Raw genomic sequence first — 19,820 nt, forward strand, 5'->3', positions numbered from 1 at the left:
GTCATACTCATGTTCATTTTAGGATGCACCATCTCTATCTTACAATAGATTGCAGCTGGTCCCCACTGATTTCTCTTTGTTGAATTGGACAGTCTTGATTCTGACCTCCAACTTGAAACAGTCTACTTTCTTGGTGTTTGTAATGCCACATTTTCTTTTAATTTGTTTTTGTTTTATATCTATTACTCTTCTCACCCCTTAAATGCTGGTGCTTCATAGATATCTATCCTTGGCCCATTTGTTTCCTCATTCTTTATATATGTTTTTATAGTTTTTTGAGCTGGAGGAATTATGTAAGACTTAAGTTTGGAGTAAAAAAAAAAATCGAGTGTAAACTTCAGCTATTCTGTTTACTAGCAGTTTGACTTTATGTAAAAAGTTAAACCCTTCTGAACATCAATTTTTCAATCTTATTAGTGAGAATCAAATGGGTCAATATTTGCAAAGAGCTTAGCATGAGATTTGCCACAAAATAACTAGTCTTTGATGGCAACTACTCATTATAATACATTATTTAACTACTGTCATGTCTATAATCACATCCCAGACCTCTGCTTTAAACTTTGATCATCTGTATCTTCTTTTCTTGATGTACCATAGGCAGTCAGTCAATCTCAGCATGTTGATGTTTGAACTTATCACCTGCCTATATAAATATGCTACTTCTTCTACATTCTCTCTTTTTGGCGGCTCCACCATCCACCCAGTCAAGCTTGTTGTAAATCTTACATCCATCTATTCCATCATCCCAATCTAATAAATTATTTTTACTTACTAAATATATACCAAATCTATCTACCCTTTTCCAGGGAAGGAAGGTGATAGCGGAGGTAGAACTTTAAATTTGCTAACTAAAGGAAATTAGAATATTAGAATATTCTTTTAAAAATATATTTTCTATCTAACTCAGGTTGTTGAAGGGGAAAGTAGTGTTTTCTGTCCACTTCCCCTCCTTAGTCATGATGTCTTATGAGTATAGAGAAGGGCTCACACGTCCTCATAGAGGCAGGATGGAGCTCATACCTTGATGCTCCCCTTTGTGTCCTTCACTAGTATCTGATGTTATTTCGTCTATATCGTTTTGACCCTGGACATCTTATGCTAGTATATTTTGAAGCACAACTGGTTGAATCTAATTTTTGTTAAGAGTTTGATGCTGGGCTCCACAGCTTCTGCTGCAGTGTTTGGTAATAAGATTCCTGTCATTTTGGTCTCCTCACTGATTGCACTCTCAGCCCCATCTGATTCGTGCACACCTTGAGAAGCCTAGTAATTGCAGCCACCCTCTGTAAACCATGCATACATATGAAAGGCCCTTTGAGGATATTCTCTGTCTGATCTAACTGGACACTTTTCTCACACATTTTTCAGCAACCACCTGGGCACTATCATTTTAAATACAGCTCTTTGCCACAAGATTTACAAAATATTCTCTGTCTATGCTCTGAAACGTATAAAAGTACACCCTTCTCCCTCTGCTAATCCCTGAGAATTTTCCACAAACCTATTTAGATGTTATTCACATAGTGCCTTTCCTCAAGGTTCAACTGCGCAGGCAAGAGGAAAGCAAGTAAGAATGCTTTCTGAGCTGCTGTTTCTCTCTTTCTGTTTTCCTGCCAGCCTTTATTAGAAAAAAAAAATCCCTCCTCTCTAAATTACCAATAATGGCAGAAGTCAACATTCCAACATCTAAGACTTATTTTTGAGCCATGCAGCTCACTTTTGGAATTTAGAACCTTAGAATTTCTCTTCTCAAAGCTTGACTCTCAAGATTGCTCAATCTGCATGGACTGCACAAAGTCAGGTTAGAGATAAGTAGTTGAAGTAGGGCCTATTTCTACCTGCTTTTCTACTTTAATAATCTGCTTTTAGCTGGCAAAGGAATTAATTATGTGCAATAAAGTGGAAAATATAAAAATCACATTAGTAATATGCTACCCTCCACTTTGCAAGATATTTTCCAGGTTCCTCCTCTGATTCTTCATTCTTTGAAGAAGAATGAAGAATGTACTCTTCATTCTTTCTATGGCCCAGATGAGTAACTTCATATGCTTCCTTAGGCTCTTTTGCCTTTGGCCTTCAGGTTGGGGTCAGTCAGTGAGAGGCACAGGTAGGAAATTTGAGGTAGGAGGTGAATAAGGTCAGGAATTTTTTTTTTTTTTTTTTTTTTGAGACGAAGTCTTGCTCTTGTTCCCCAAGCTGGAGTGCAATGGCATGATCTCGGCTCACTGAAACCTCCGCCTCTCAGGTTCAAGCAATTCTTCTGCCTTGGCCCCCTGAGTAGCTGGGACTACAGGCACCTGCAACCACGCCCAGCTAATTTTTGTATTTTTAGTTGAGACGGGGTTTCACCATGTTGGCCAGGCTGGTCTAGAACTCCTGACCTCAGATGATCCACCTGCCTAGGCCTCCCAAAGTGCTGGGATTACAGGCGTGAGCCACCACGCCTGGCCAAGGTCAGGATTTTTATTCTCCCAGCTTCCCACATGCCTCTGCCTAAGGCCACAGCTCCTACCCAGTAGCTCCCTTGCATAACCATAGCTCACCATCACCATTCCAGCAACTTCCTCTTTGTATCTTCAGACCTAGGGAGGGTAACATCTCACCCCTCACTAACTCTCCAATGATACAGCATGCCTTGCTTATTTCCCTTAGCTTTTGGTAAATAAACCCTTAATTAAATTTTCTTCAATTGCCCCAGTAAGTGTGACATTTACTTCTCTCAAGACCATTACTGATAAATCCATTATATCCATATGATTTTATACTAGCGTGACTTATTTCTCCAATTAGATTAGATAATTTCTTAAAGGCAGAAATTCTAATTCCTAAAACTCTCTTTTATCTGCTCCTTCCATCACAAGGAAGCACTAAATGCTTTCTGAACGTATTCGTTTAATCATTAGCTCTATGTAATGGACACTATTTTAGGCAACATGGATAGAGTGGTGAATAAGGTGGAATAGTTTTTTTCCTTATGGAGTCTATAGTCTCCTGGCTCTGTAACAATTTTTCCCATAATAGATTGCAATTTTTAATGAACCAAATGTGTAACTAGTTATTTGCTGTCCTGGTCATACCCCTTCTACACAAATCTACTGCACAGACATGCCATGTGGCTATGATAAGGCAGAGCCCATGTGTATGCTGAAATTTGAGCATTCAAAAGCTCTGATTAAGCAGTAGAAGCTTGTTAGTATAATTATAGAGCAGAGTATAGAAAGAAATAGGCATAGAAAGAAATAGGCATAGAAAGAATTGTGGATGCCATGATTAATTGAGAGACCATTTTGCCTTGGTTCTGATTAGAGTTCCCATGAAGCCCTATTCTACTTTGGTTTCCATTCTTAACTTCTTGAGAGTTCCATGTTGACATTTTTCCAAAAAAAAAGTTTCCTTTGTTTGGAATTGTGTAAGTAGCTGTTAGTTCTTTACAACCAAATGAGTTTGGGAAAGCATGCTCTCTTCCCTCCATGGACTGTGAGTTTTGTATTGCTGCTGATGATGGCATCACTAAGCACCTGGAGGAGCAAACTGAACCAATAGAGGGGCAGCTTCACTTTCCTCATTGTGTCCAGTGAAGGTTTGGTTTGCAGATGAAGCCATTGCTTTCATTGTCTGTCACTGCACTGCTCTTAGGCTAGGCTTTTAGGCATTTCCACCTCATGAATCACAGCCCTGCAGTTTGTTTTTCTTTCCCTGACCCTCACACTCCACACCTCCTCTAATCAGCCTTATTTTCAGGATGATAAAAAACTGCCAGATGGATCCCTTGCTTTGCTTGATCCCTGGATCATTTGTACACCTGCTGTTCCTGCTTGTACTTGCCACTGGGATTTCACTGTGTAAGAGCACTGCCAAGGTACATTTGTCACAGCATGGCTCATTATCACACAAACTAAAGGCAGGTCCGTGTCTTGAAACATAACCATTAAAATTGCCTGCAGGAATCCTATTAAGCTAAAAAGTGTTTATGAAGTATGTCCCTACATCTCATTAAAAAAAATTTGGTAGTAACCTATTGGTCGCATTTTTTCCATAATTCTGCATTCTTATAGCTGTGAACTCATTTTAGCAGTCTCAGCCAGGCTTCATTCTCAGAAACCAACCTTGTAAGTGGGACAGAGTAAGTGAAATCAAGAAATTCAGCCTTAAGTAAACCTTGTATGCTTTCTGCTCTGGACTGACAGTCTACTTCTAGCAACTAGATTACTACTTTGCTCTGAGACTCAATACTCTTATATGTCCCTGATCCAGGGGCAGTTGGGTAAGTGGTGGAGTCACTTCTGACTTTGTTACCCAATGCCTTGGGGATATTTGAGTGGTCCTCTATAATTCTCTCACATTTTTACAGTGCTTTTGCACCCATTGTCTCACTTGACTCTCACAATAGCCTGATTAGAACCAGCATGCTTTACATTTATTCCACACTTTTACTATAGAATAAAGTTCTCATAAATCCAGAATCAGTGCTTTTTATTTTTAGGCAACATTTATTTTCTTTCTTGTCATAAACCTGTTCTGGAATGTTTGGAAATAGAGATTAATATGAAGATCTAAATCACCTATAGGCTTACCATCCCATGATAACCATATTTAGGAGTTTTCAACCTATGTGCATGTTTTACATTGCTGAAGTCATTCTGTATGCAAAATTTTGCAACCTGAAATTTTGCATCTAACAAATTTTGAATTTTTTACACTGTAACATGTTGATTTTAGTCCTCATATGAAATTTCATTTTAAAGAAAAAGAAAGAAAAGAATCCTTCAGGTGTAAACAAGGCTGTCCTGTACCGTTATAGGCAAAAAGTCCTTGAGCCTGGCATTACACAAACCAAAGGGAATGGTTTGTATCAGGCACATGGAAAACAAAATACTATCATGGCCACCTAGACTTTATTGGTTCAGGAAATGTCTAATTCATTTATTTAACTATGTAAAATCCTATTTTTTTTCACATACTGTGGGGAACAATCTGTAGTATCACCCTTATGTCTACTCTGAGACAGTGCATGGTATGATAATGAAACAACTAAACAAAGCAAAGCATTCCTGCTGAAGGCGGATGCTCATGACAGGAAAAAATGTTCCCTGACAACAGCAGAGTTCTGTTTAGCCAGCCTCACTTGTGTGCAGCGTCAACCTAAAAGACAGGTGAGAGAAAGCAGCCTCTTTTGTGGTTTGATTGGAAGAGTCCTGGAACCTGCTTTGCCCTCTCACCCGAAGCCTAAAAAGTCCTCACACCCCTTGCCCCAGAATTCCCACTGTTAGTCACTCCTTTGGAGTGACTCTACTACTTACCTGACTGCCCCTGAATCAGGAGCATTTGGGAGTATTGTGTCTCAGAGCAAAGCAGGAATCCAGTTGCTAGCAGTAGACTGTAAACCCAGAGCAGAAAGCACGAGGTTTAGTTAGAGCTGAATTTCTTGATCTCACTTACTCGCTCCCTGCCCTTGACAAGGTTGGTCTCAGAGAATGAAGCCAGGTTGAGGCTGCAAAAATGAGTTCTCAGCTGTGAGAATGAAGAATTGCGGAAAATAATGCAACGAATAGGTCACGACCAAATTTTTTTTTAATGGGATTGAAGGTATTGAAGAACATTGTTATAATGCACATTTGTCATTTGACTAAATCATGACTCACTTTAAGCTATAAGCTGTAATTATTGACTCAACCATTACTCACTTTAAGCTATAAGCCGTAATTAATGCCTAATGCATAATAAAGATCTAAGTCATCACAAGCAGATTACACAGCTCTTGGACCAGGACCTGAGTGCACAGAAATGCAAGAAAGGATGGAAGGAAATACAATGTGAACACTACAAGAAGGCTTTGCCCAGAGGCCTGAGCCTGAGACGGAGCTTGGGAAGCCACAACAGCATATAAACACTTCGTACACAGGAGTGCTGGAGGGGGAGGAGGAGCACCAAGAGGGAAGAGTGCCACACAGAACAGCATTTGCCATTGCGAATGCTGAGGAATAAAGACAGAGTTTATGCACCTAAGAAGAGACAGGCTGCTTCACACTTAGAAAAAATAAGTTAGTAAATTGTTATTCTCAACATCATAACCATTTCATGTGTGGGTAAAACAGAAAGCTTTCCTTGAAGGCCGGGCGCGGTGGCTCACGCTTGTAATCCCAGCACTTTGGGAGGCCGAGGCGGGCGGATCACGAGGTCAAGAGATCGAGACCACGGTGAAACCCTGTCTCTACTAAAAATACAAAAAAATTAGCCGGGCGTGGTGGCGGGCGCCTGTAGTCCCAGCTACTCGGAGAGGCTGAGGCAGGAGAATGGCGTGAACCCAGGAGGCAGAGCTTGCAGTGAGCCGAGATCGCGCCACTGCACTCCAGCCTGGGTGACAGAGCGAGACTCCGTCTCAAAAAAAAAAAAAAAAAAAAAAGAAAGCTTTCCTTGGAAGCAGCAGTAAAGTTCAGCCATGGCCCAGGGCCCAGACCACTGGGCAGAGGCTCTTCCTGTTGGGAGAAACAGCCACATTCCCCTGTTATTTGTGACAGCCTCAGGACCCACAGGCTGCCTGCAATGTGCAGACTGCATAATTCAGCATGAAGATTGCCAACAATTTTTGGCTTCAGCTTTTTTACTGGTTTTCATTTAGCAAAAATTTAAATTTTTTCTGGACAGTTCTTGTTTTAATGAAGAAAAATTAACTTGGCAAAAGAGAGGGTAGGTAACAATGATCCAGAGAGTAATTTCAGAGCTTGCCGTCCCGATTAAAACACCCAGGGCAGCCATCAGCAGTTCATTCTCATGTGGTTTGAGAGAGAAGAACGTTCTGTCTTTAAGAAATGACAGTTGCTCATACTCATCAAGTCGTGAAGCTAAGAAAATATTTATGAATTGAGATGCAGGGCTTCTGATGGTGACAAGGGGAGCAGCATTACAGACTGAGTTAATAGAGGCCAAAAATTGAGGTTTAACTCCCACTTCTGTGCCACACAGATTACACCAGGATCTCTCACAGGGTACATAATACCAGGTAGCACGGGCCACGTAATCAAGTACCCAAATAAACCATAAACTGACTCAACTTGTCTCGTTAAACTCCTTGACAAAATCATAAACTTCTTACCACACACAGTGCTGCCCACTCCACTTCTAACAGAAAATTGGTACTAACCTTTTGAAAAAGAATTCTCCAAGCCACACATAGGGATTTGTTCATTGTCCCAGCAGAAGGTTCCATTTGGACAACAGAATATTCTCAGGTTGAAAATGTGGCCACCTTGCATCTTGAATGAGCCTTCTAGCCTGAGCCAGTGACCATGACAGGTCTGTGCTATAAGCCTCATGTACAGCCTGTGAAAAACATTCAGCCATGTTTAAGGTTTTGTTCCTGAAGACTTCAATTAAGACATGTCTCCACAGCTTCTCAATTTTATTCTCCAGATACACAAAGGATGTACAGGCTGGTTTTTAGCTCAAGTGACTATGTGTGGGGAGTCATCAAATACAGCACAGCTTTTGCCCCATTCAACACAATGTTCTTGAAATGGACTTTTTGGCACTCAGCATTTTGTTGCTGTCTATATTCAATATGTGCTATTCCAACTCAGACCCCTTTGCCTTATACCTTGATCCACTCACTTAGCAGTTTTGCTCTAAACACAAAGCAGAGGCTTTTACACTGATTTTACAACTCTATGCTTATAACCTTCTACTGTTCTCAACTATTTTGAAAAGATGTATGAAGATTTTTGCTCATATGTGATAAAACAAGTATTATTAAGGCCTGTGCAGCTATCAAGCCTCATATTTTTAGCAGAGAGCGTAGCCATGAACCTCATAGTAAACATTCAGAAAATTACTTCAATGAGTGCATAGTTATTGTAATGTAGTAAGCAGTAAGGTCATTGAATTAAAGTTAGTTTGGGTGTGTAAAAGTCTATGCTACTGTCGTAGTTATTATTGCCAGAAACCAAACACTTTTGGTTCCCCCTTCAAGCACTTAGAAAAATTGACTAGTAAAATTTGAGTAGAATAATGTTAATTTGGGGCAGGATCTTAAGAGCTGGGGTGCAATATGCCACCTCTCCCTTATCTTCTCTTGTGGGTGAGAAGCAATGCTCCAGATAGAGGTTGCTCCATCATTCTCATCCTGGTGTGAGAATGATGCAAAGAGCCCCTGCTGATGCAGGACAGATGTGTCATGAGAAAGAGAAGTAAACCTTTGTTGTTTTAAGTCATTGGGATTTTGGAGTTGTTACTGCAGCACAATCTAGCTTGTTCTTAATATACCTACCTATTTTGCAGATGTGAATCTAGAATAGATAAGAAAAAGAGGCAGAACTTCTGGGTTGGGTTCTTCTTGAAGTCTTAAGTGTACTTTCAGGTAAGAACACATGGTGATCTGCTCACCCTCTTTGGCTCAGCAGTGAACTCAGAGAATTGTTGGCTGTAACAACGACAAAGTGGAAGGAGTGAGTTAGCAGGACTTATTGTTTCCTGGTGTCATTGTTTTGGTCTGATATCAAATAGCTACATGTGTGGGAGAGAAAGAAAGGACAGTACGTTGGATAGTACTAAACGTTGGATCCCACTAAATATGTTTTATTATGAGAAAAGCACTATCATCAATAGCATCAAAAACACTTGCTGAGGATTATGTAAAAGACAACAAAAGGATTTCAATTGTTTTGTGAAAAATGATTAATACTAAATGTTTAACTTTTATTTTAGGCTTGAGGGTACATGTACAGGTGTGTTACATAGGTAAACTCATGTCGTGGGGGTTTGTTGCACAGATTATTTCATCACTCTGGTATCTTGCTTCTTGGAGATTCTTCTGTATGCATTTCTCTCTTATGTTTCTTTAGGATAAGGACAGAAATGAAATTACTTGATTATAAATTTTATAGATTTTGTATTTATGATATATGTAAACACATATATGTACTATGTGTTGCTAAATATATTGTATTTGTACATGCATATGTGTACATACATTACATACACAAAATACAGATATTGCCTTCAGAATTGTACCAATTTATATTCTTACTATCAATGATCAGGAGTGACCATCTCCCAAATCCTAGAAAATTCAAAAAAATGTAAATCATTAAATCATTTTGTAAACTTTGACCATATTATAGATGGGAAAACTTTTATTTTCTGTGCATTTCCCTGATCACTGTGAGGCTGAATATTGGATGTAGCGAGAAGTAAAAGGTGCCTTAGATGTAGGCCAGAGGTAACCTTGTGAGAGATAACCTCAGGAAAATTCAGCTTTCCTCACTGGTGAAGTTTGTAGGGATGCAATGGTCTGGTGCATGCTGAGACATCCTCTCTAAGGTAAAGTACAAATTACTACACCTTGCAGCTTCCACTACTAAAAAAGAGGCACAGGGTTTGGTGGTCCTCTTTCAACTTTGAAGGTAGCACATATCATAATTGGGAATAACGTTTTAGCCCATTTAGCAAGTGACACAGAAGCATGTTAGTTTTGATTAGGGCCCAGAACAAGAAAGGGATCCATAGTGTGTTCCCTACAGCTTTGGCCATGTGACCCAGCAAGGCCAATAATACTAGAGGTATTGAAGGTGGTTAAGGTACTAGACACAGATGCTATGTGGAGCCTCCAGCAATTACTAGGGGATATTCAGGACAGGATTTTAGAATTCTAAAACAAATCCACATATTGTTCAACAGACAATTATCTGGCACTTGATTGACAGCTACAGGCTCTACTAGAGACTGAGAGCCTGATCATTAAATAGCAGGTGACTATGTGACCAGAACATTTGACCATGACCTAGCTCTCTTTAGATCCACCAAGTTGTATGGTCAAGAGAGAGAAGCAGCAAGTTATCATACAATGAAAATAGTACATCTAGTATTGAGCTTGAGAGGGTTGAGAAAGTACAAGTAAATTGCATGAACAAATAGTTTAAGACTTCCAAGACTTTATAAACTCCTCTCCCTCAACTGTGGTCTCATGGTAGTGGTGAGGCAGGCCTCTACAATCAGTAAAAAAAAAAGGTCGGGGGGTGGGGAATCTCAGGCCTGGCTCACAAGGCAGGTGGCATTATACCAGAAACGGACTGCTGCCACACTATAGCTGCACTCAGGGGAGTCTCTCAAAAACAGTGGTGAAGGGAAATTCCCCAGTGAGCAAAACTACAAGCTCTACACGTGGTTCAATTTGCATGGAAGAAGAAGTTGCCTGAAGTACAGCTATTTATGAATTCCTGAGCTGTGACAAGGGGCTTCAGTGGTTGGTTCAGAGTCTGGAAGGAGCAAGACTGAAAAATATGAGAAAAAGAATTTCAGGGAAAGAGTCATATGGTTGATGTGGTTGGGCTTATGGAAGAGGGCACAAGAAGTGCTGGTTAGTAGTTTCCTGGGATATTAACCATAAATTTTGGAGGATTGGAGAGAAAGAGGTTAAAGGGTGACTATCTACTCTCAGCAGCCTCTCTCACCAATAAGGCTTTTGGCGCAGACCTGAACTTCCTTGTTAACTCAGGATTGACTGATTCAGAGGGGATGGGGCAGGCATCCTCTCAAAGCAATACTGGAGAGAGGCAAGAATAGATTGGATCTATTTCCTCAGTGCTCTGTTTTTGACCCTTTTCCCAAGGCTTCAGCCCCCAGAGCAATATCGCCAAGGATGTCTAACAATTTTTAAGTTAGTTTCTAATATCCATCTTCCTTTTGCCTTCTATAATTTCTATAGGATTGATTTAGGGGCAATAAGTAGAGCCTTTTCTAGTTCGCTGTCTTCCTGAATCACTGTTTTTAGCTTCTTCGATAATGAGATTGGGGTGAAACAAAGTGCACTGAAAAAAAAAATTAGAGCATATTCAGAAAACAAAGGAAGCTGGGAGGGCTATGGGGGAAAAAGAATGCTGAAAGAAGAGAGGAAATATATACATAGTTCCTGGACTTTTCATATAGTTCTGGTTCAAGTTCAAGTCAGTGCCTGCTTTCATTGGAACAAATTAGGTCCAGTTTCCTGAACTCAGTCTTTATGGTCCTATGGATGACAAGTAATCACCGGATCATTTCTTCCACAACTGCTGGGACCTTACTTAATCTGGAAATCCTAGGCTAGATTCAGAAATGTGTGAAACAGTGGAGGAGGGAGATTCCCTGCAGAATTTCAAGGTCTGAGATTTCCCAGAAGGCAGAGAATATGCCCTTTTTATTATTCCCATGACTTGAAGCTGATATTTTCAGGTATTTTTTTGATATGTAGAGTCCTGGCTATTGTAATAAAATTAGATATTTCAAATATTTTGCTTTTCTTTTTATCCTTCCCTATATGTAGTCAAGGGAGGCTCACACCAGGCAAGTGTTTTGATTTCATTGTCAATGTATAAGATTTCATTGTTGTCATTGCTGTGTTTATCACATTCCTTCTGGATATGGGCCATTAGCAGTCCACCAAAAAAATATAAATTCTGAAATGCAATGTACTTCAATGGGCTAGCTATCTTAGAAGCCTCTATCCCCATCCCAACACACATGGGAGGCCTCTCCCATCTGGCCAGAACTAGCAGCTGAAATTTACCCCTAGGGCTTCCCAATCCTGTCAATCACAGCATCCTGCTGTGAACACCATGCAGCCATTCCTCTCACACAGACTCTCATGCCAGCAGAACAAGTAACCACATGGGCTCTAGTCCACACAGCTAAAGCCCATGACATTCCAGGAGATAGCAATGAATCAGTACACGTCACCACTACAGCATCACTGCTCTGCCCAGAGTCCTTCATCCCAGAGGGTCCCCAAATATTTTGCAAGCTGATACTTTGTCCAAGCTGTGCATAAGCCTCTTGCTTCATCCACCCCTGGAATCCATGCACAGCACCTCGGTGGTGGAATGCAGCAGCTGTTCTGCAGCCGCACCACAATCCCATGGATCTCAGTTTGGGACAGGAAACCGAGAGGAATACCATATCCAATTGAAAGGACAGGGGGGAATTTTAGGAGGTAAAATTCACTGAGCCAAACTTGGAGGCTGGCCAGGACACCTGGTTCACACCCTTCCTCTCCCCAGAAATCATGGGTCCTTGTGACCACCAACAGCCTGACTCTAAGCTCCACTGGCCCCTAGGCACCAAGCAATGTCCTCCTAAGACTAACTTTAAACTCTAAATAACATGAAGGAATAACAATAAAACACTATAGAAACTAAGGGCGTCTCACCTCACACCTGCTAAGCTTAGCTAATGTCACCTTAGGAGGAACGGAAACATCACTGAGGTTACAATGAAAGTGTGGAAAAAATGGCCAGGGTGGCTAGTCTTACTTCCTTTGTGACGTAAGAGGGACATGCAAATCTGGGGAAGCATCTGATACTTGGAATTGAGGGTACGGGTCAAAGCCAGAAAGGCGGTACCCACATGATGTCATCTTTGAAAACTCTGTTTAAGTGAAATATAAGTGATTCACTGAACGAATGATTTTTCCCAAAAGCAACGAGATCAGTCTTTATGGGTGGTCTGTTTGAAGACACACTCAATTAGACAACAATAAAAGCACTGTAACTAGTTCTAATCCTGCTACTATAATAATATAATAATAATTACAACAATAATAATAAACATTATTGAATACTCTTACCAGGCACTTCACATGAATTCTCATTTAGTCCTCCCAACATAAAATACACATTATCACTAACCCCATTTTACACATAAAGAAACTGAAGCGCAAAGAAGTTAAGTGACCTGTCCAGAATTACGCAAAGAATAAGTGCCGCACCAGCATGTGACCCCAGACAGTCCAGCCACTACGCATGCAGTCACTCACTACACCCCTCCCGTCACCACCCTATAACTGATACAAAAAGAGCCAGGTGACATCACAGGAGTCATTACACCTTGTGGTCCTAGAGAGGCACCACATACAGAATAAAAAAATTAAGACCAATTTTAATTTGGAACAAACAGTCCCACTTATTCCTTCCATAAATATTTATTGAATGTCCACAAAGTACTGATGCTGTGCTAGAATTAATGGTGAATAGGATAGAAATGGTTCCAGGTTTCTTGGCTCTTGCAAGTTAGTGGACATCCAAAACACCCCCCACAATTTTCAGCAACTTCTTTCTGAAAGCTTTTACAGCAAAAGTACCAAAATATCTAAAAAGCAATTTCTGGAGTGGAATTTTAAACTCTGTTTTGAATTGTCTACTTATTCACTTGAGAAAGATGAATTATTTATATCTCAATTGATGCTCTTTATAACCTGCCTATATATGATATTTTAAAGAGCATCTTTGAGGAAAAGAACAAGTAACATATGAGAAAGTACTTGAAGAGGATTTACTGAGCGGGGTGGAAACATTATGATTTATATAGAATGCACATATTGACTTGGATTTTTTTACCTCTTTCAAATGGCACTTGCCTTTTGTGATGGATAATTTTATTTGTCAACTTGGCTAGACCATTGCACCCAGATATTTAGCCAGCATTATTCTAGATGTTTCAGTTTCTGTGAAAGTATTTTTTAGATGAGGTTTACATTGAACTCAGTAGACTTTGAGCAAAGCAGATTACCCTCCATAAGGTGGATGGGTCTCATCTGATCAGTTGCAATGCCTTAATAGAAAAAGACTGACCTCCCCTGAGGAAAAAGGAATCTTTTCAGCAGACTGCCTTTAGACTCTTACTGCAAGATCAACTCTTCCCTGGATCTCCAGCCTGCTGGGCTTTCAGATTTTCGACTTGCCAGCCTCCAAAATCACAGGAGTCAATTCCTTAAAATCTCTCTCTCTCTCCCCGTCTCTCTCTCTCTCCCCTCCACCACCCCCATTCAGCCCGCTGGTTCTGTTGGTCTGAAGAAGTCTGTCAGTCTGTCTAATACATCTTTCAAAAGCCACTAACTGTTCCCCTCCCTTCCATCTCTCCCCTAAAAAGATTTTATGTGGAAATTTCAGGCATTGGAGAAGGCTGACCAAGAACACATCTTCAATTAGGAGACCTTACCAAATGACTCTTTGATTCAATTTAGTCTACTGCAGAATTTTTTCAGGTCAGCCTAGAAGTTCTCTGAGACTGAACAGAAGACAAAAGGAAGGGTAAGAAACAACTGAGGAACCAGAAGTTTAAGCAAAAAAAGTTTACCAAAAATTTAAATGAGATATAAGTAATTCACTGATTTTTTTTCTCAAAAGCAATGAGATCAGTCTTTATGGGTGGTCTGTTTGAAGATACACTCAATTAGACAACAATAAAAGAACTGTAACTACTTCTAATATTGCTATTACTATAATAATAATAAAATAATTATAATAATAACAATAAACATTACTGAATACTCTACCAGACACTTCACATGAATTCTCGCTTAATCCTCCCAATAACTATAAAATATGTGTTAACATTAGCCCCATTTTACACATAAAGAAAGGTGTGTAAAGAAAGGTTAATAATTGCAAGTCCAATTCCAGGGCAGCAAGAGTATCAAAGATAGGTCAAAATATGAGGAAAAGCTGGAAGGTTGGAACTGGAGTGTCAGGGGAACAGGCCAGATATCCACCCAGGATGCTAACTTTAAAGGCACCATGAGGTGAAGAAGCCTACAAGAATTGTCAAGTCCAGGTCAATGGCTGGCATTGCCGAGTGAAGTGGGAAGGCCCTAGTTTCTTGGTGCACAAAGACAAGACCATCTACTGGCACCTTGCTCCTATTATTTCTAGTCAGAAGATTCTATACCCCAGGGTTCCACTGAGTCATAACTAGCACTAGCATTTTAGTAGCTTGTGTGGATAATTGACTTTAAGAAAATAAGAATAAAAGCAAGATCATTTAAGAGCATCTACAGTCATAGGCAAGAAGTGATGACTTGGAATTGGGCAAGTGTTTGAAATGGTGACAAGTAGATGGATTCAGGAAAGTAAAGCAATCAGATTTGCTTTTGGATGAGAAATGGATTGTGAGGGGTGAAGTGGTATTAAGTATGACTTCTGGTTTTGGAGACTGAGTGCATAAATGTTGATGCCATTTATTGAGATGAGAGCATTGGGAGAGAAACGGGTTTGAGATAAAAAACCATGGATGCTATTTTGAAGACATCATGTTTGAAATACCTATTAGAAGTAAAAATATCAAGTAGCAAACATATATTTGTCTGAGCTCAGGGAGGAGTTCAAGGCTAGAGTATGAAGTTAGGAGTCCTTAGTTACAGTTGTCACTCAACATCATGGGGTTCTGCATGATGACTTAAGATAGTTCTTCTCAACCCTAGCTACATATTAAAATCCCCTGACAAGGTTTGAAGAACTAATATTGTGCTGGGGCCCATCCAGAGTCAAGAAATCAGCATTTTGATCTAAGGCATTGTTTTCATTATTTTTTGTTTGTTTAAGTTCTCCCCATGATTCTAGTAGGCAACCAGGGTTAAGAACCACTGAATAAGTATTGAAAAGAAAGGACATAGGTCCAAATATGTTTGGAGCAAAGAAGGAACCCATGTTAGAATAAGGGTAGAAGTTCTCAAGGAAAAAAATTGAAATTTTGCTTGTGATTGCTCAAAGACATAAACAAAAACTCAGAGAATATTTCAAAAATTGAATATTTTAGATTTGGAAAGTGCTTTCTTCCCAAGCTATCCTGCCAACTCCCCTATCTTCCCATGTTCGTTACATGTTTCTCTCAAAGCTCTGTCCTCCACCACCTCCCATTCTTACTCCACTCCACAGACAGTCCCTGGCAAGGGCATCCACACTGTTTCAACTATGAAAGGCTGCTGGCTCTTTTCCAGATCTGAATCTCTAGGCCAGATTCTTCCTCCAGATCTCTGAAATCACATCTTCCTCTGTGACAAGACTTTGCTGGCGGGCTGTCCTCTAGGCCCTCACACTTGGTAGATGGTATCTTTTTTTCTGAAAACCTCCTTTCCTCTCCTATGGCTCTGGAATCCAGGTAGCCACCCAAGCCAGAAACCTTGGAATCACGTTAGATCTCTCCCTCTCCCTTACCTGCCATGTCTAATCAATCCAAATGTGATGCTTTTCTTCCCTTAACTCTTCATCTTTTCCATTCCCTTTGTTTCACCCTTGAGTTCAGGTTCTCATCATTTCTCTCTTGCTTATCAATCTTGCTCTAGCCCCATGCCCCTCTACTCCATCCTTGACGAGAATATCCCAAAATAAAAATCTGATGCCTTGATCAAAAATTTTCAGTCACATCTCAGTGTCTAAGAGACTACATCTAAATACCCAATAGCTTAAAAATGACATCAAAACTCCTTCATATAGCACCATTTTCCCGCTGTCTGGCCTCTGGCTGACTCTTATTTTTCCTGGTTTTATATCATTCCACCACCTACTTCAGACACACATTTTCAGTGTCAGACATAGTGAATTACTTGTGGTCCTCTGGCAATATCCTCTGCCCCTGCCACACCTCTGAAGCTTAGAAAGTAGTTTCCTCTGCCAGAATGGACCTTTCTACATCTAGTCAGGCTCCATTCAGTCTTCATGATCAGCCCTGTGTGAAGCCTTCTGGGTTCCTGCAAGGCCTCCTTTTAACTTGCTATCACATATTTTACGGAGCTCTATCAAAATAATTACCATTTATGTTGTATATTATTTCTTCTTTAAGAAGCTCTCCAAATTACATAAGCTTAAAACCTCACAAAACTTGGATCAGTCCCTGGCAGCATCCATACTCTTTTCATCTTTGTACCCAAATCAGCTAGCATTGTATCTTGCACATGTTTAATACATATTTGTTGGATGTTAAATAAATTAGTCAGTCTAAATATTTTATTTTATTGAAAGAGAGAACTCAGTGTAACCTAGTAAAATCATGGGATTTGGAACTAGAGAAATTTGAATTGGGGTGAAGTCTCTGTCACTTCCTAGCTATACAATTTTGAAAAGTTTTATTTGCCTTAGTTGTACATAGGGCTAAAAATAGTACTTAACTCATAGAAATACTCTTAACAATACCCTTGGTATTTTGATTGAGACAACTTTAAAAGACTCAATAAATGTTAGAATTTATTTATATTGGAAAAGGATAACCAAATAACTAGATATTTTATATCAAATGTTTAGACTTATAGAATGGCCTTAAGGATTATAATATAATATTTCTAACTAAAAATAACAAATGCTTTTTTTCTGCTTGACTATATAGCAGGACTATGACTTTCTCTGTGTTTTCTCAGGATTAATACCAAAAGTAAAACTTTGCATACCATAAAAAATTAATAAGTACTCACTGATGATTGTGGTAAGGTTAGAAAATAATAGAAAACTGTGGATAAAAACCCCAATATATATAGGTTTATTCCACTATCAACCAATTCATAACTCCATGTCTTAAATGGATGATTGCATTTAGTAGCAGTTAGTGTTTGTTCTGTCATAATTAACTGGACTTTTTATGTTCTACCACAACTAGTATTGGAGTGACATATTAATTCAAATAAATTATTTTCTCTAAACCTAGCAGCTTAGCTTGCCTAATATGTGTGCAACTGTTTATTGGCTACCCAAGAGTCTAAAGACATCAAACTGCATGGAGTAACTGAGCAGACCAGAACCTCTAGCCATTGCTGGTTAAGGGTTACAAGTGTACTCACATATTGATCCCTTCAGGCCTGCAGTTTAATCTAGGGTACCTTAAATTACCATTCTTTATATGTGCCTTGATATTAACAAGAGTTAAGAAGCACTTGTGTAGATGAAGGCCTAGTTTATCATGGGTTAATGGCTACGTTTTACATTTCTGTCTCATCCTCTTTCGCCCCTTAGAGTACCTGTATCCAGGCTGTGTGTCAATGGTTGGTTTCATGAGTATCTTACTGTGTTAGTCCATTCTCATGCTGCTAATAAAGACATACCTGAGACTCGGTAATTTATAAAGAAAAAGAGATTTAGTGGTCTCACAGTTCCACATGGATGGGGAGACCTCACAATCATAGTGGAAGGCAGAGGAGGAACAAAGGCAGGTCTTACATGGTGGCAGGAAAGAGAGAGTGTGCAGGGGAACTCCCCTTTATAAAACCATCAGATCTCATGAAACTTATTCACTATCACAAGAACAGCATGGGAAAAACTCAACCCCATGATTTAATTACCTCCCACCATCTCCCTTCTATAGCACGTGGGGATTATGCGAGCTACAATTCGAGATGAGATTTGGGTGGAGACACAGCCAAACTATATCACTGACCTTCTTAGCTTCTGAACTAACCCTGTTCTTCTGTATGTGGTGAACTCTGTCTCATGCATTCCAACTTTGAACTTCTAGATCCATGCATGGCTGTCAAACCAGTTTCTCTTGAACACTGCATTTTGAAATATTGAGTTCTTGATAACCCCACCTCCAGTTAAATATTAACATTTACACAATTCAGACATTTAACACCTATATTTGTCTTGCAAGAATACAACTTGGGTCATGGTCAGTCCTTGAGAAAGAATCCAAGAAACGTCTTATTTATTCATTAATCATATCAGAAACCAGGACAAGGAATAATCTATTTTTTAAAACTCACTCCATGTGTATTATTTTCATACATTCCCCACGTGTCCAGTAATTTATTCCACAAGCATATTTTTTACTACTGTCACATGTCAGGCACTGTGCAAGGCTTTTAGTGTATAAAAATGAATGACATTTAGTTCTTGCCCCCGAGAAGCATTTAAATTTTAAATAATCTTAGAATTATTGAAGATATAGGCATGTATACAACTAACCATATTGAAATGGGAAAATAGATACCTGAGTAACTAGTGCTAATTGTTTTCTTTAAGATTTTCATAAGCTAAGTGTGCATTTTTTAAAATGAGGTCACTGCTTCCATGTTCATTTCTATTTTCTACCTGTGATAATGCCAGTTGGGACAAAGGGGAACAGTGGAAGCATCCAGACTGGTCATATCCCTGGTAAAATCATCTCATCAACCCTACTGTCCCAATGGAAAGATTGTGCCATTCTCCAAAATCTTTGTATGATGGGTGTTTTCTTATCTTAGATCTTAATTGCTATCTCATTTGACATGCACTTCCCTCTCTCCCTTCCCTAACTCCAGCTTACTGAGTCAAACAGCTCTTGCTTTCATGCTTGATGTGCCCCATCATAGTACTTACCATGTAGAATTCAAGACCTATAGCCATGGATCAGGCAGAGGAGCAGGGTGGGAGTTTCTTTCAGAATTGGTTCCAAAGGTAGGATTTCTCACTTTTGCACCTGAAACTTTCATGCATTCATTTATTAAATGACCTGGATAAGTTATTCTTAGTACATCAATCCAGTTTTAACTCACTTTCAAATGACATCTCCAAAACTTCAAAGGCACAGGAAGTCACATGGGTCTGCTGAGATAATTCACAATTTAAAATAAATGAAAAGATTGCACAAAGCCATGCTGCAAGTTTTGGGGGTTGTATCTAAACTAGGCATAGCAAGCTAGCACAAAATTATTGAAACATAATCCCTATTCCTTTGCGACAAATGCCAGTTTCTCTTCTGCAAAAGAAAAGTCAGCTGTCAAGTGCCCTAGCAGCATGAACATTCTTACTTCAGACAATTCTGGCAAAACAATACAAGTCAAAAAGGTGGAACTGATTTTAGACCATATTAGCCATATCAATGGAATTTTCTGCTCTTTGGAAAACATCATACCAAAAATATTTTAGATCCATCATCCAAGGGTGTAGGACACCCTAGTGTGTGGTGACTGTGATTCCATGGCCAGGTGTGTCTTGAAAATTTACGAGTTAGAAAAAAATAAAAAGATGCAGAAGAGAAAACTCTACTCTTAAATGGTGGAAACAAATTCATTTTTAAAATTGAATCTCCACTCAGAATTCACAGACCAGGTT

The sequence above is a fragment of the Hylobates moloch genome, unplaced genomic scaffold, assembly GCF_009828535.3.
Source record: "Hylobates moloch isolate HMO894 unplaced genomic scaffold, HMol_V3 SCAFFOLD_5, whole genome shotgun sequence".
Taxonomy (NCBI): domain Eukaryota; kingdom Metazoa; phylum Chordata; class Mammalia; order Primates; family Hylobatidae; genus Hylobates; species Hylobates moloch.